General features: G+C 38.2%; 1 protein-coding gene and 1 pseudogene across 11 annotated transcripts in view; both read right to left on the reverse strand.

The window, feature by feature from the left end:
* The window catches only part of LOC105427296 (chromatin assembly factor 1, p105 subunit), a 798,730-nt gene that overhangs the window by 266,619 nt on the left and 514,427 nt on the right, over positions 1 to 17,684 (reverse strand). The window lies entirely within an intron of this gene.
* On the reverse strand, positions 3,910 to 12,800 carry LOC148936410 (uncharacterized; annotated as a pseudogene).

Below are 17,684 nucleotides of genomic sequence, written 5' to 3' on the forward strand. Positions count from 1 at the left end.
GTGATTAATTACATGAGTACGTAATCATGAAGAGTCAAAAAATTGATTTTTATAATAATGTTTAAAGATAAAATATTTAAATTTATAATTTAAGATATTTTGAGAGAAGTTTGGTTCTCTCCTCATTTTCTCAGAAAAAATTAATAAAAAATTTATACAAAAATATTTATCTTTATAATATTAAAATAATTACATAATCTCATAAAATTTCAATAATGTTGTATTGATATCTTGAAACTTTTTCACATATTTAGTAAATGTTTAAAATTATTTCTAATATCTTGTATCAAAGAAGTTAAAAAAATTAAAATAAAAGATAAAATTATTTAAATAAAAAGAATATGAAAAATGATATTAAAATAAATAATTTTGATAATTATGATCTAATTATGAATTTTGATAATTATGATCGTTATGTAAATAATTGTTTTAAAAATATGTCAAAAATATTATAAAAATATTTTAAATATTTTAAAATAACCGTATTTAAAGTACTATACATATTGCGTATTTTTTGCAAAAAATTTTTCTTCATAAAAAACAATTTGATTAAATTATTTATAATTGTTAAAAAGTTGAAAAATTCAATTTCTCGTTATTAAGTGTTACATATTCCGTTAAAAGAAACATCTTTTATAAATTTAAATTTTTAATCAGCTCTTTTCAGGACTATTATTATTATTAAAACTATTATTATTAAAACCTACCTAGAATTTCTCAGAATTTCTCTACATCACAAATGCTTACGAATTGTGTTTTTGCTTGTGCTTTATTGTTTTAACCATATAATCAATAGAATGTTTTCTCTGATACAAGATATTAGAAATAATTTTAAACATTTACTATATATGAAAAAATTTCAAGATATCGGTACAACCGTTATTGAAATTTTATGAGATTATGTAATTATTGTAATATAAAAATAAGTATTTTTGTACAAATCTTTTGTTAATTTTTTCTGATAAAATGAGGAGAGAACAAAACTTCTCTTAAAATATCTTAAATTATAAATTTAAGTATTTTATTTTTAAACACTATTATGAAAAAATCAATTATAATTAAGTAATAAAATCAATTGGCAGATATAGCTTTCCCTAAAACGTTCCCGGCGAAGGGCGGGAAGGTGATTGCGGGAATTGTTTTATAAGGCGGGAAAGTATCTCGAGTTCGGACTCCTCGAGAGACTGTTGTTCCGCTGAGGAAGACAAATTGAGCGGAAGGACCTGTTTGGTTTGCGCGGAGAAAACTAAGTAATTTGGTTCCGAGTACGGGTCGTCCGATAAGATTTGTTCGTCTTCCACGAGAAATGCGGAGCAATTTGGTTCCGTGAACTTGTTAATCAATTCGAAATTTTTGATCTCGAGAATGTCGTGAAAGGATTGTTGTTCGATGAGACGAAAAAGATTGATCGGGGAGATTTCCACGAGTACAGCTACGTTATCTTTCATGATCGGTCGCATATGCAAGGTTGTGAAATGCTGGGTGGTGATGTCCGCTTCCGTGAATGATCCTGCAGCAAGTGTGCATCGAAGCCATTTATTTAGTTTGTGCCTTAAATATTTTAAGGCTCTTTTGGTTCGCTTCTGCCAGGGGAAGATAATATTCTGGGTTGGAATACAAATGAGAGAAAAGGGTGAAATTCACCGATTTTCTCAGCGTCCGCGTATCCAAAGGGCGAACCTATGGTCACAAGGCAATGAAGTGAAAGAAAAAGAAAGAGAGAGAAAGAGAGAGAGAGAGAGAGAGAGAGAGAGAGAGAGAATGCACCGATTCTTGGCGTCCTCATATCCAAAGGCGGACCTATGGATAAATGCACTAATTTTTTCGGCAAGCCGCGTGTCTTAAGGCGAACCTATAGACAGGCGGCGAGAAAGAGAGAAAAAAAAAGAGAGAAAGTGAGATGGAGTATCGAAAGATAGTGTTGAACTGAGGGGAATTGAGAGGCAGAATTTCGCGGTCTCGTAAATGGGGGACGGGGTCGGAGCGCGAAATAATAAGTAAAAGAAGGAAAATTCGACTTACCATTGTTGACGCTGTGGGAACTGTCGACGGCGCGTGGGAGGCAATTGCATAGCGATTGCTAGAATCTTCGAGAATTGGTTTACTCAAAAGAGTCGCGCTATTCTAATTGTTAGAAAAAATCTCGCCGAAAGAGCGAGAATGCTGCTCCAAATGATGACGTCCTCGGGAAGGAAAGAGAGCGATCTGAATCACGATTTATATAGGGCTTTGAAAGGCTAAAAAGGATCCGAGAGCTCAACGGATGACCCGTACTCGGAATCAAATTACTTAGCTTTCTCCGCGCAAGTCAAACAGGCCCTTCCGTTCAATTTGTGATGAATTTCTGTTAGTTTTCGAATGATAGTTCGGAAAAATCGCGAGTGTAAGGAAAAGAGGGGAGCGGCGTTCTGTGGATCGTGATTGTTTTTTTTATGTTTCCGGTTTTCCCGGCGAATGACAGAATTAGTTTTTGAAAAGAAAATTTCATCCGTCGTTCCACATTCTTAATTTATTTATTGGTGTGTTCACCAACGGCTGCCGATCGCATTCTCCTGATTGGCGTCTCTCCCCCATTTTCGGATGTCGGCCTTGAACGATCTCGGTACGTTTCTCATGCGTCAGGAATTCCAACTTTATTAGTATTTCCAATTTTATTAGGATGTTATAAATCTTTTGGCGCCGGGACTGTTATCCACAAAAAATTATTGTTTCCGGACGGTTTGATTACAGGACGTGTCTCGAGAGAAATTCCGTGTATATTTTGAAAGACTTCCATTTCCAGTGATAAAAGAGAAAATCTTTCTAGATCGAGGCATTTTTTATTTACCGTTATCTCTTTCCGAAGAATCGTGGAGTCCGCTGGACGTAATAGATCATTCAAAAACGTTTATATAAATTATACTCGCAACTAACCTCGTACACAAATCTAACCCGTTATGACACGATCTGTTGACCGATTATCATCACCGCGAAATTATTGCAATCTCGACCGCCAGCATCGGCGAGCCAGTCATCGCGGAAAAGAAGCAACAATACCCTTCGATACATTCGACGACAAATTTCGAGTGTTTCATGAATTTTTTTATTATGGATTCGCATAAATAGACTATCTCAGCAGATTATATTTTACTGAAAAGAAGACAAAATATTATTACATAATACGTAAAACGTAAGTTGTTAAATGACATTATTTCCAGAAATTTGCTAGTTTTCATATCTTACAAAATCTTAAATATCGCATACAAATGGGTAGCGCACAATTTGCACTAAATAAATGAAACAAAATAAAATAATTTATTGTTATTATTATTTAAAATATTATTATTTATAATAGTATATAAATTCATAAATTGTTTTAAAAAATTTATTATTATTATTCTAAAATAGTATTTCGAATGATTTTTATAATAATAATCTTATTTATTTGTAAAATATGGAACTAGCAAATTTCTGAAAGAAATGTCATTTGATAGCTTGCGCTTTACGTATTATATAATAATATTTTTTTTCTTTTTATTAAAATATAATCTGTTTAGATACTATCTGCACAGTGTATTTATATAAATATCAGTAAAAATAACTCATTATCTTTGCATTATAACCTTTATATTATGGGGGCGACTTGGCGGTCACCAGTTTATTGTTGCGAATTTATGGTGTGGTGTGTGTCACTTGGTGTGTGTGGCCTGCTGCACTGTGTCGCTCGCAATCGGCTGTAAAAGCTGGTTCTTGGTCCAAGGAGAGGATCTGTCCTCGACCAGCTGTGTGGCGGACCAACGATGTGAGTGTCAGCACCAAGCAATGCGGAAGGATATGGGATAGCAGCCAAGTATCGCTATGCATTGAATAACGAGAGCGCAAGCTGAAGGATATGGGAAGGTTGCATGCACGCTAACAATCAAAGAATGCTGAGTTAAATAAAAGCCATTATATTCTTAAAAAATGCAAGGAAAAATGTTACATAGGCAGGCGGGATTTGGTTTGGGTCCCGCGAGAGAAGCGTGTAGGCGAGTCGGTTGCGTCTGTTTCTGCGCGTGCGCGCGCAAGCTCCTGTAGCCGTTCCCTGCGCCTCTCACGAACCCCGGCTCCTCCTCGGCGCGGCCGGGGGGTGAATGTTGGAGGCTTGACCTGGGCCGGTGGCAGTCCCGTGGTCTGCGTGGCGGCTTCGGTGTAGAACCGGCGAGTGTCACGGCACGGCGGCCGATGCTGCACGTGGCCGAGCTTAATGGCGCAGAGTTGCCACGGCCTATCCTGTGGCGCGCCGGGTTCCAGAGAGCGGCCAGGAGTTGGTGGCCGCTCAGGTGCTGTTGCGCTCGAGGAAGTCGAGGGACTCGACGCGTCCCCTGCGGGCGGAGTCGGCGGCCGGGGCAGGCTATTCTCGGAGGAGGAAGCCGAGCCGAATAGGTCCTGGAGTTGTTGCCTGCAGCGACCGGTTGGGCGCCTGGCTCGTCGTTCGGTGATTCGTCCCTCCTCGTCGGTGCACGGTGAGGGAGGCGTGTGTCCCGGTAGCGGCGTGGGTAGCCGCGCGGTCAACGGCGGCAAGCGGTGCCGGTGCCTCCTGGATGGGCAGCGTCGATCGCCCCGGGGATGACGAGTCGTCGTGGGCGGCTCCTGGAGATGAGGTACGCCGGCGGAGGTCCTCCTGTTAAGCAGCGGCTCCTCGAGTTGATGGAGATCGGCGTGCTGAGACTGCGGCCTGGAGCAGGGCGCTCGGACACGGACGGATTGGGCGGCGTCGTTGGCCGCGAGAGACCTTCCTGGACGTGATGTGGCTGTGGCGTTCACAGCTGACAGAAACACGTAGGAGAGAGGCGAGATGGATATGGCGGCGTTCACGGCCGTCAGAGGCAAGGCTGGGAGGCTGGCGGCGTTCGCGGCCGTCAGACGTAAGCCAGAGGAATGTGGCGGCGTTCACGGCCGTCAAAGGTAAGGCCGGTTTGGCGGCGTTCACGGCCGTCAGACGTAAGCCCGGAAGGGTATCCGTGGCGTTAACTGCCGCGTACGACCGAATGTAGGTCGATAATTACCAGCAGGAAAAACTGCCGTATGATGAGCAATGAGGCCAGGGCTGGCCTCCAGAGCTCGGAGGGCGTCGCAGTGCAGCTCTTACCAATAACTGGTTCGAGGCGACGGAGGCGAAGAGCGATGCCGAGTGCTCTTATAGTTCCGTTGTAGCGTTTCAGACACGAGAAAGTGATTTGTCGATTCACCATCTAGTGGCGGGCGCGCGAACCACCATGCTGCGCGGGACTGCGCGCGGCGGTGTGTCGATGGTGCTTTCGCGAGGCAGTGACCGCCACAATATCAATTTTCAATCAAAAGAGGATGATAGTCAGTTTTCGTCTTTCGTATTATACTACACCTGAGCGCGCAAACTTGATTCGCTACCTCTAAATATTTATAATTCAAAAAGCCTCGACATTTTCGTATTAGGATTTTTGTCTCAAAATGATCCCAGGAATCTACTCTTAAGCGTTGTTATAGTTTTTACGGGACATTCTGTACATATACACCACCCATTCACCCATCTACCCACACACCACACACACACACACACACACACACACACACACACACACACACACACACACACACACACACACACACACACACACACACACACACGCACGCACGCACACACAGATACAGGGTCTAACATAAAAAGCGGCCACGAATTATGTAGTGTTATTCCTTGTAAAAATTTGAATCGAAATGTCTTGAGTCATTTTCTTCTATTCTGCTTAATGAAGCAGTTATTACCGAATGGGGCTAATCCATTCACTGCTGTCCTTTAGACAGGCGTACGTCAGTGAGCCGCGTATCTGGCAGTGAATGTATCAGCTTCACTCAGTAGTAATTGCTTCATTAAGGAAAATAGAAAAACAACGAGAAACATGGCCATTTTCTCGGCAAGCAGGATTTTGGTTGCTAAATTTTCTAAATAAAATAAATTCAAACAGTTATATCAACAACTACGCGCCACTACAAATTGTCTATCAACATAATAGTTCTACAACAATTGGTGGTCAACCAATTCGAAGTGCAGTTCGTGAATTTTGGCCATGGCGACCGCCGAAGTGTGAGCAGGTGCGTTGTCTTGATGGAACAGCACTTTCTTCTTCTTCAAATGCGGCCGTTTTTTTGCAATTTCTGCCTTCAGCTTATGAAGTAATGATGCGTAATACGCTCCCGTTATTGTTTTACCTTTTTCAAGATAGTCGATACACACAATTCCGTGACTATCCCAAAAAACAGTCGCCATTACCTTCCCAGCTGATGGAACCGTCTTCACCTTTTTTGGAGCAGGTTTACCTTTGCAGTCCACTGTTTTGACTGTTCTTTTGTCTCTGGAGTGTAGTGGTGAATCCAAGTTTCATCTACAGTTATGAATCGACGCAAAAAATCTGACTCGTTTCGCTTAAGCCGCTCCAACAGGGCCTTGGAAATGTTCATTCGAATTCGTTTTTGGTCCAAAATGAGCAAGTGCGGCACCCAACGCGCGGATAGCTTGCGCATATCCATTTCTTCAGTCAATATATGACAAACGCGTTCTTTCGATATGCCCACAGCTTCTGCTATCTCTCTAATCTTGATTCGATAGTCGTCCAGTACCATTTGGTGAACATTTTCGATGTTATCAGCAGTGATCGCAGTTTTTGGCCGTCCCGAACGCTTATCATCAGCCAAGCTGGTACGACCACGTTTAAATTCAGCTGCCCATCTTTTTACGGTGGCAAATGATGAGGCAGAGTCCCCGTAAACAGCGTCCAACTCGATTTTAATTTGCACAGGAGTATTTCAAATGTAAGAATTTAATCACGGCACGATATTCAATTTTTTTCCATTTTCATAAAAACATTGACATCGACTGACACAAACGACTGTCAAACAACAACTGAGCGTCCAAAATGGCTGAAATTTTCACAAAAGTCTTTCAAAGCATATACTATTGTAGTACTAGAATGGTTTTGACGAGTAACGTCATCTTCATGTTAAGGCTCAAAACTTTTCAGACTATCCTCGTATACAGGGTGTATATGTGCATGTATATATACAGGATGTCCCAAAATTTGCGACTTAAAATACTATAGCAGGTAAGTTTACATGAAATTAAGTCAAAAGTTTATTTGCAAATTTTTATTTCAAGCCATAATTTTTGAAATATAAAGATTATAAGATGACCAATCATTTATTTTAGACGGACGTTTGAGTCCATGAGTCGCGCCTGCAGTAGAATTAGTGAGAGCGCACACTTCAGATCATGTACGCACTCTTTTAATACTTTACCGTGTAAGATTTCATAATATCGATCGCAAATTAATGACGCCAATAAAAAATGTTATGAAAACTTGAAGCATCCAAATTGTAGATTATAAAGAAACATTCAGATTACTACAATTCATATTAATGTAATAGTATTAGTAATATTAAGAAATATGAATAAGATTTAATTAGTTGCCGTAATTGCAAGGAATTTTTGCAGAAAAATGCAAAAATTATTACCTCAAGATTATGTGGATTGTGTGCAATTTTGTCAATGGCTTTTAAATAAAATGGACAACACCTTTTTGAATCACATATTTTGGACCGATGAAATGTTATTCACAAGAGAAGGAATGTTCAATATACATAATTGGCATTATTGGTTCGATTAGAATCCATATGAAATACGAATCGCGCATATCAACATTGTTGGAAAATTAATATTTGAGCAGGGATCGTAGATGAAATGCTTGTAAGATCATACTTGTTTATGAATTATCTGAATGTAAGTGAAACATATGAAACAGTGTCTTTAAACGTGTTACACAGTTCATTAGCTTTATTGATCCCCTTAAAGTTACAATCTATATAAAAAAGATCTCGCACTACAAACTCCTTACTAAACTTAATCTATCTTAACCTATCTTAATCTATCCTAATCTTAACCTACTTACAATCTAATCTTAAACTCTAAGCCGCTCTACTCGCTCGCATTCCCCATCCCATCTGTTCAGGAAAATTAATAAGTATTTGACAAAGAATATTCTCTGTGCGAATTTACGCTTATTTTTCTTTCTTGAAACTTCTGTGGATAGTTAAACGCTTTGTTCGAACGAGCGTGCTTGTTTTCGTTTCTATGTATTTTCAAAGCAGTTAAATTTGTGAAAGACAGCTCATTGTTGCTCACTGATTGATTGTCGAAAGTTACACGAGCTTAACTCATGTGCTTACTGTTTCGTCCGATCGTTTTTATGCGAAAGCTATGTTATCGAGTGATCGTGACTGCTCACTGTGCGACCAGCATTCGTCGGGATCGAACGTCTTGTAACGTGTAACGCGAGTACTTTCGGTCTGGCAATACTTGTTAATTTAATAAAGTATGTCATATGTTATTAATAGAACTCTCGAGCTTGACCTTACCATTTCACGAATTGGCCTTAAAATAAATAATTTTAGTGTATGCGAGTTAATGAAATCGGAGACGCGTACATTAAATGGTCCTTCGATCCGAATTAACAGAAAAATAGATGAACAGATAAATGGACTCAGTAAATCAAGTGCGAGAGAACAGCACTGTGATACAAGTACAGTGTAAACATATGCAATATTCTTGTGAATCTTGACTGACGTGCTGTGGATGTATATCTATAAACGTCTACATGCATAACATGCGTATTGCCATAAAGAAACATTGCCGCGACAAAATTCGTACCGATTCGCTGAAAGATATAAAGTTTGTCTTATCGTGTAAAGGTGAGACAGTGTAATTGTAAAAGTAAGGATCTCCCGGACGACACAAATGTCATGCAGTCAATCATACGCGCGTCAAGTTATTAGTTTGCTGTATATTGTTCCGCGCATTCTCTGTTCACGCGCTCATACGTGCATCCCGCACTGTCCAGTGCTCCTTGCTTAGCGTGTAATTTTTGTACTCCTTAGCACGCTATCTCGGACTGCGTCCTGTGTAATCCGCTGTGTCGCACATTCAAGTGCCATATCACGCATCCTGTGTCATAAACTGTTAATCTTTTGCTGCGATCGGTCAGCGACGTTTCGTTAAGAGATTCCAGTGCGTCACTCTGCAGTTGTCTCGTATCTCGTTACCGAAATTTTCTGGAGATTTTGAGTGAGAAAATTTTTGCGGAATATTCGAGTCGTTGGTAGATTCCAAGACGTCGTTGTCGAACATGCAAAAGCTTCATTAGTTAAAAGCCAGTATCACAGACGAAGCCGCGTTATTAATAAATCATATTCAGGGGCTCGAGCCATGCTTGATGCAATCTCTCCTGTCCGTGCTCCAAGAAGATTATTTGTATATTTGCCAATGGCGTTGGAAGGTGTCGCCGTTGCAGTCCGACCTGCATCCATCGAGAGAATAGGACCATCATCTCTCTGGAGTACCGGTCGTGGGGATTCGAAAGAACACATGTATATATGTATATTGTAATATACGTATATATTAGGTGTACAAAAAAGTTCTGAACTTTAGATTTCGTCAATCGAAATAACAATTTAAATTTTATATATCTTCCCGCCTTTTTGCGGTTTTAAGCGGTTTTGCGGTTTTAAAGCGCTGTTTTTAAAGATTTGGCCATCTAAAATGCCATACGGTTTGGCATTTGATGCACATAACCTCAAAAATCAGTAGTATTCACGATGGCAATAACAAAAGAGCATATTCAATTTTCCATCCACTTCGCGTTTCATCTGAAGAAAAATGCTGCTGAAGCCACTGCAATGATTTGTGCTGCATATGGAGAGAACACTATAAGTCATACTACATATAAAGGATGATATAAAAAATTTTGCCAAGGAGATTTCAGTCTTGAAGATGAACCACGTGCTGGACGCCCTCAAAAGATTGAAATGGACGAATTGCAAACACTGCTGGATATAAACTCTGCGCAAATTGAAAAAAAGCTTGCAGAACAGCTTGGCGTTACGCAGCAAACCATTTCCATACGTTTACATACGATAGGAAAGGTTCAGAAGGAAGGCAGATTCCGCATGACAGGTTCCGCATGAATTGTCCGAAGACAACAAAAATCGTCGGCGTGACACTGCACTCACTTTGCTTTCAAAGTTCCGGAAAAAAGATTTTCTGCACAAAATCATTACAGGCGATGAAAAATTTTTTATGATAATCCTAAACGTAGAAAATCATGGATTGACACTGATCAACCTTCGACATCAACGCCAAAGCTCAAAATCCACGCCAAAGCCCAATATCCACGCCAAGAAAGTTTTGCTCTGTATCTGGTGGGTATGTTGTATTACGAGTTGTTATAACCGGGTGAAACAATCACAGCAGACCGCTACTAACAACAATTGACCAATTTGAGCGATGCATTAGAAGAAAAGAGGCCATTTACTGGCCAAGGATGTCGTAAAGTGATCTTGCTTCATGACAATGCTCGACCACATGTTGCGAAAGCGACTCAAAACCATATCTTTGCGTTAAGTTGGGAACTTCTCCCGCACGCGGCGTATAGTCCAAACATGGCGCCTTCCGATTACTACCTATTCCGGTCAGTGCAGCATCATTTGGCTGATACACATTTCATAAGATTTGAAGAGATACGAAAATGCATTTGACTTTATCGCTTCGAAGCCGATGAGCTTCTATCGTCAAGGAATTCGCAAGCTATCCGAAAGATGGCAAAAGGTCGTCGATGCAAACGGGGAATATTTCGCTGATTAATATTTTTTTGTTGTTTTTGTTGTTTGTTTGTTTTTGAATAAAGATTGAATTTTACAAAAAAAAGCTCAGAACTTTTTTGTACACCTAATACATGTATTCTCTCGAATCCCCCGACCGGTACTCCAGAGAGATGGTCCTAGTCTCTCGATGAATGCAGGCCGGATTGCAGCGACGACATAACCCTCTAACGCCATTGGCAAATATATAAATAATCCTCCTGGTGCGCGACAGGAGAGATTGCATCAAGCATGGTTCGAGCCCCCGATAATTCATTCCTCTCCTTCCCCCTCCTCTCTTAGGATTTTCTCGTACTCCTCTTGCTAGCCACCGTCTCCTTCCTATCTTCATCTTCTGCATTCTTCCCAAACATGCTCCCATGTCTCCACGCATTTCCCGCACAGCCTACACTCCCTTCTATTTTCCTCCTTCCAATATCTTCCCTTTCTCATCTCGTTTCCTAATTTAAATCTCGCTACTCTCTTCCATCTACTCTCTTCCTAATTCTTTTCTAAGTATTTTGGTATCTCCTCTCCTTCTACTCTCCCATACTATCTGCTAAATCTTCCGCTTCTTATCCTCTCCCATCTCTCCTCCTGCCTTTCTTTTTCTTTGCTTTCCAATTCCTCAAATTCTATCCCCTTCTTTCTTTTTTGCCTCTCCCAATCTCTTCCCTCTATTCCTAAAAAACTGACTTTTTTCTCTTTTCCATTTTGATAATTCTTTCTCTTTTTCCATCCCTTTCTTTTATCTCAGACATTATCTAATATACTCCTCTCACCCTCTTCTAGCCTCTCTTCATACCTCACTATTCTTCTTCCCGCCTTACTTCTCATCATCTCCCTTTGCACTTCCTTTCTTATCAAATATCCTGGCGTTCTATTCTTTACCCTTAATACCCATCTCAAAAATCTTTCCTATAATCTTTCCACCCTTTCCCTCTCTCTCCATCCCCAAATTTCCACTCCATCCCGCTACCGTCCACACTAAGGTATCAAACAACCATATCCTTCTCTTTCAGTCTTTCTCAAATCTTCTCTTCCCAATTCCCCAAACCTGTCCCATCGCTGCTGCTGCCTCTGCCACTCTCTCCCTTACATGAGCTTCCTGTCCTCTGCAATATGTATCCCAGATATTTAAATTCCTTCACTTTCTCTATTTTCTTCTCTCTCCTCTAGTCCGCCATGGTCATTCTTCCTCCCCGCTCCCTAAACCTCACCACCTTCGTCTTCTCCACATTCAGTTCCAACCTCTTCCTTTTCAAATATCCCTCTAACCTCTCTATCATACTCCTAGCACTTTCTTCCTCTGCTAGTAACATGACATCATCTGCATATGCTAGAGAAAATATTCTCCTTTCCCCCAATCTAACTCCTCCTCACCTTCCCAATTTCCTCCCAATTTCCTAATCTTCCCCATTTCTTCCCAATTTCAAATTTACTAAATTTATTAAATTAAACAGAACTGGACTCAATGGACATTCTTACCTCATCCCCCTTGCTGTCCAAAACACATTCTCCATCTCTCCTCCTACCCTTACCCTGCTCCTCATCTCCCTTATCATCTCCTCCACACTTTCCGTTAAGCCCTCTCTTATCCCTCTTTCTCTCATAATCCTAAACAACATCTCTGTCCATCGAATTAAATGCCGCTCTCAAGTCCACAAATAACGCCACTACTTTCCCCTTTTCTTTTCTTATCTGTCTATTTATTAGTTTATTTATTAATTTATTAGTACATTATTAGTACATGTATATTGTCGATATCCCCTTTCTAAAACCCCGTTTGATTCGGTGGACAGGGAAGTGTTGTTGGCAGCAAACTCTTCTCCTCTATCTCGTCCCTTAGCCTTTCCGCCAGTGCTGCTGCGTATATCTACAATGACGGCATTAACGTTATTCTCCTATAGTCCTACCCTTGTCCTTTCTTTCAAATCGGCACTATTATCCCTTCCTTCCAACTCTCTGGCTATCCCTCCCTTTTCCATATTCTATTACATATTCACCATCTTCATACCCATATCCACCATATCCACCATACTCATCCTCCATCTCTCTTCCACTATATTTGCACACTTCCCCTGGATTTCATCTGTATCTATCACTTTTCCATCCTTCATCTTTCTTATTATTCTATAGATTTCTCCTCTCTCTAGTTCCCTTTCTTTTTCCCGTCTTCCTTCGTCTCCCTTCCCTGTACTACTTTTCCCTCTACTCCTCCTAATAAACTCTTAAAATATTCCTCCCATTCTTCCATCCCTATATTCCTCTTAATACCTTTCTATCTCTTTCTTTCTCTGTTTACCACCTCTCACACTTGTCCTTCCGTTCTTGCCTCCTCCGTTTCCCTCTCCCATCTCTCATTCTCCCTTTTCTTCCTCCTCACATAATTCCTTATACTCTTTCTTCGTCCTCCTATACACTACTCTTTTCTTCTCTTCTTTCCTCCAATTCCTCAGCGTCCTTTTTACTACCCTCTTCCTTTCTACACATTCATCGTCCCATCATCTTTTTCCTTTTTTATTGTCCCTATTATCTTCTCCTTCCATATTTTCTAGTGCTTGTCTTACCTTAGTTTTCAAAAACCCTCTTACCTCCCTTATCTTTCTCCTCCTCTTTACCCTCTCTATTCTCAGCTGTCCGATCTCCTTCCTTCTCTTCCTTCTTTTTTTCTTCTGTTCTCTCATTTCTTCTATTCCACCTTCCCTTGCACTCCCTCTACGTCTTCCCCACTTTTTTACCTCCTAATTCCTTCTCTACACCCCAGCTCCTTTCTTTCCCATCTACCAACTCTTCTTTCTCCTCATTCCATTTCCACCATATATCTTCTAACCATATCCCTCCTTCCCTCATCCTCATCTTTTTCCCCGTCCATTTCTCCTTTATCAATCTCCTTCAATTTCCATCTTATCCTTCTTTCTTCCTATGTCAAATCTTCCTCTATCTAGATCTCATCCCCTTTCAGTTTCTATTTGTTCCTCATAATCCTTCTTTTCATTTTCTCACTTTCCAACTTTACTATTATCATCTCTCTTTTTTTCCCTCCTGCTCCTATCCTTCGTATCTTTTCCACTTTCACCGCTCCCCCCACTTTCTTCAATATATCCTCGACTTTCTCTCTCACCCCCTTTTCTCCTTCTTTCAATTTTTTAATTATAATATTTCTCTTTCTGTCTCCATCTTCCTTCTTCTCTCACTTCCTTTCTAGTTTCTTAATTCTTTCTTTCCATTCTTTTTCATTATCCCTCTTTCCTCTTCCTTCCTCCTTACATTCTATTCCACTTCCCCCATTATTTCTTACTCTAATTCCTACCCCCCCCCCCCTAATTCCAGCCTTTCCAGGTTTTCTTTCATTTTTTCAATTCTTTCTCTCATCTTCTCCCTCTTCCTAATCTATTTCTTCTTTCTCTCTTTTAACTCCTCTCTCATCTTTTCCACTTCTAACCTAATCATCTCCCTTTGTCCCCTTGCCATTTTCTTTATCTCTTCTCTTACCCCTCTTATTCTCTCTTTTTCTCTTTATCTCTTCTGCTAACTCTTTAAAACCTCCAATCATCACCTCCTTCCCTCCCCCTTTCATCGGTGATCTTATCATCTTCTTATTTCTTTGAAAAATCTGTTCCTCTTTTCCCTCAAATGAATCCTCTCCCAACAATTCCCTCTTCTTCTTTGCCTGCTCTTCCATGCTATCTCCTATACTATTGTAACACTCTCGTCTCAATCTTTGCATAGCTTTCCTTTCTATGTATAACCCATTCTATGATCTCTGGCGACACTGTCGCTCCCGTCTCTTTCTCTCTATTTCTTTCTACTTCCTTACCTATTTTATGCTCTAATTATACTAATTATACTATCTATACTAGCTCTTCTCCTCCCCCTCTCTCGCCCCTCTGCTCCCTGCTCTAATCTCAAACCCTCTATCCCTTTTCCTTCCTTTTCTGTCTTTTTGCCTACCGCGCTGCTCTTCCTCCAATTTCTTGCCCTTCTGACCACTCCCTTTTCCTTTCTCTTCACTCTTGTTCATGCAAGATAGTTGCCCAGCACATAACACAAGAAGAGTCCTACATATATTAAATCAGAATTTTCTAAATTGTTGGTTAAGACTATACGGTCCTATAAAATGGCTCAAGGTAAAGTAAATCATTATACTACTGTATAATAATTAAAAGATAATATTTTTGTTATTTATATGACAGATCTCCCGACTTAACTCCAATTGATTTTTTTCTCGTAAGGATATGCAAAAATTTTGCTTACACTAACAACACGCAGAATCTGAAAGAAATAATTGCAAAACTTCACGCAAATATTGTAAATATCGATGCAGCTATGTTACGTCGCATCCGTAATAATATTATTACAAGAGCTACAGCTTGTATTGAAGCTGGCAGAAATTTTGAACATTTATTGTAACTATTGCATAAATAAAAACTTTTCAATGTTACATTAATTAACGAGTTTTATTTTTTTATTTAAAATTAATCATTAATTGTTATTTTAATTAATCGTTTCTTTTCTTATTTGTTAAAAAGAATGAATAAATAAATTCGAAAAAATTATAATTAATTAGTTCTCATAAAAAACTATTGCGCGCGTATACAATTACGGCAACTAGTTAAATCTTATTTATATTTCTTAATATTCATACTATTGCATTAATATGAATTGTAGTAATCTGAATATTTCTTTATAATCTACTGGCTATAATTTGGATTTAAGTTTTCATATTTTTTATTGACATCATTAATTTGCGATCAAAATTATGAGACGAGATGCAAGGTATAAAAAAATATTAAAGTATCAAAAAAGTGCGTACAAGGTCTGAAGTATGCACTCTCATTAATTCTACTTCACGCGCGACTCATGGATAAGCGTCTAAAAGTAATAAGTGATTGGCCAGCTAACCTTTATACTTCAAAAACTATTGTTTGAAATTGTTTGAAAAATATGCAAATAAACTTTTGACTTAATTTTTCATAAACTTACCTGCTATAGTATTTTAAGTCGCGAATTTTGGAACATCCTGTATATATATCCTGTATATATATATATATATATATATATATATATATATATATATATATATATATACATACAGGATATTCCAAAACTCCCGCATTTGGAGTACACTACGTGATTCTTTATACTAAAAGAAACAACTTTTTCCTTTAGCAAAATTGCGTGCGACGAGTAATTTTTACAGTAAAAAATTAAAAGTGACGAATGAGCGCGCGTATGTGCATAGCGGTCAGGGCCGGCACGCGTTCCTCAGGCTGGCGCGGCCTGGGACTTAATCTTTGACGACTTCTCGTACTGTATTGTTTAAAATATAATACATGTTAACAAAATAAATTGTTTTCATCCTGTACGTAATAATTCAATAAAAAAATTATCTGATTTCGTGACATTATCTGGAAATAAAAATAAATTTAAATGATATGATGTATAAACTAAGCATTCTATTATTATAATTACTGCGCAATTGCATATGACAATAAAAAAAATATTGAATTTAACGAATATTTGTTAATTACGTGAGTACGTAATCACGAAGAGTTAAAAAATTGGTTTCTTCATCATAGTGTTTAAAGATAAAATATTTAAACTTATAATTTAAGATATTTTGAGGGAGGTTCGGTTCTCTCCTCATTTTTTCTCAAAAAAAATTAACAAAAGATTTATACAAAAAAATTTAGCTTTATAATATTACAATAATTACACAATCTCTTAAAATTTCAATAATCTTTGTATCGATATCTTGAAACATTTTCTCATATTTAGTAAATGTGTAAAATTATTTCTTGTATCAAAGAAGTTAAAAAAATTATAAAAGATTAAAATTATTTAAATAAGAAAAATATGAAAAATTATATTTATCAAAATAAATCATTTTGATAATTATGATTTATAAATAATTTTGATAATTATGATCTAACAAAAATATTTCAAAAATATTTTAAATATTTTGTAATAATCGTATTTCTTTTTGATTATCATATGCAATTGCGCAGTAATTAAAATAATAAAATGCTCAATTAATACATCATATTATTTACATTTATTTTTATTTCCAGATAATGCTACGAAATCAGTTTCTTTTTATTGAATTTTTTATCGTTACGTAAAGGATGAAAACAATATTTATTTTGTCAACTTTATAATATTTTAAACAATACAATACGTGAAGTTGTCAAAGATAAGGTACCAGATAACGCCAGCCTGAGGAATGCGCGCCGGTCCTTATCGCTACGTACATACGCGCTGACATTCGTCACATTTAATCTGATCCATTGAAAAAACTACTCATCGCACGCAATTTTATTAAAGGAAATTGTTGTTTCTTTTGGTATAGAGAATCACGTAGTGTATTCCAAATGCGGGAGTTTTGAGACATCCTGTATATATATATATATATATATATATATATATATATATATGTTCCAGCATTAGGGAATGAGCCGCAGTGTAGAAGAAATCAAGGGAAACAAAAAAGTCTCATATCATTTTGTGATATTCACTCTAATTTTCGAGTTATAAAATAAAATATCCGAACCAATGACGCCGCGCTATAGTACGGCCTATTGCTCCTAGCTTACGGGCACGCGGCGCGTATAGAAGGAGGGAGGGAGGAAGATAAGGTTGTCCGCTGTTCAGGCGGCGACACATCATTTCTCCTACACTCCCAGTCGGCTCGTTTCCCAGTTCTGGGACCCTTATATATATATATATATATATATATATATAATATATATATATATAATATATATATATTATCTTTTACACACACACACACACACACACACACACACACACACACACACACACACACACACACACACACAAATTTTATATATATATTATATATATATATATTATATATATTGTAAATTATATATATATATAATTTGTGTGTGTGTGTGTGTGTGTGTGTGTGTGTGTGTGTGTGTGTGTGTGTAAAAGATAAATTATAAGTATAATATATTAAAGTATATTACATTATTAAA

Source organism: Pogonomyrmex barbatus, unplaced genomic scaffold (genome assembly GCF_055798465.1).
Source record: "Pogonomyrmex barbatus isolate J1 unplaced genomic scaffold, ASM5579846v1 scaffold22, whole genome shotgun sequence".
Classification (NCBI taxonomy): domain Eukaryota; kingdom Metazoa; phylum Arthropoda; class Insecta; order Hymenoptera; family Formicidae; genus Pogonomyrmex; species Pogonomyrmex barbatus.